The following is a 551-nucleotide window of genomic DNA, read 5'->3' as shown; positions in this document are numbered from 1 at the left end:
CGTTGCCGCACCAGCACGCCCCGCACGCTAAGCGAGCTCATACGAGTCGCGTGTCCAGCACAACCGGATTCTCGTGAACAGCATTTACCCAATACCGGGCCAACTCAGAACAATCTCGGGCAGGGCTCGAACATTTCACGTCCCTAAAGTTTTGCGGTCCGCCGTGGCGAACCGGCGATCGCATAAATATTCCAAGGGTAGCATTGGAGCCTTGCAAGCCTAAAATCCGGGTTCGAGCCCCGGTTGATGCAGCTCGCACGGTGATCCCCGTAAACCCTTGCTGCGTGGAGTTCAGCGTGCTCCACTACCGTTTGGGGGCCATAAAAGGCGTCTCCTGCCACACTTGTGTGCGAGTGCGCACTTTGTTGTGGTGAGTGACGCGAAGGCAGACGACGTTCCGAAGTGTGGAGGCAAAAAGATGATGGTCATTCCATCTTTCATTGCTGCGTGTCGTTTCCTTCAAGGCTAAGCTGGCTTCGTAAGCCTCAAAAACGATATGTGCGTGTGGGCAGGCTCTTCGAGAGCTTTTGTGTGGTTAACGGGTCCGAAAT

This window comes from Gregarina niphandrodes, assembly GCF_000223845.1.
Source record: "Gregarina niphandrodes unplaced genomic scaffold scaffold00168, whole genome shotgun sequence".
Lineage (NCBI taxonomy): Eukaryota > Apicomplexa > Conoidasida > Eugregarinorida > Gregarinidae > Gregarina > Gregarina niphandrodes.
Note: the sequence above shows the minus strand (reverse complement) of the source record.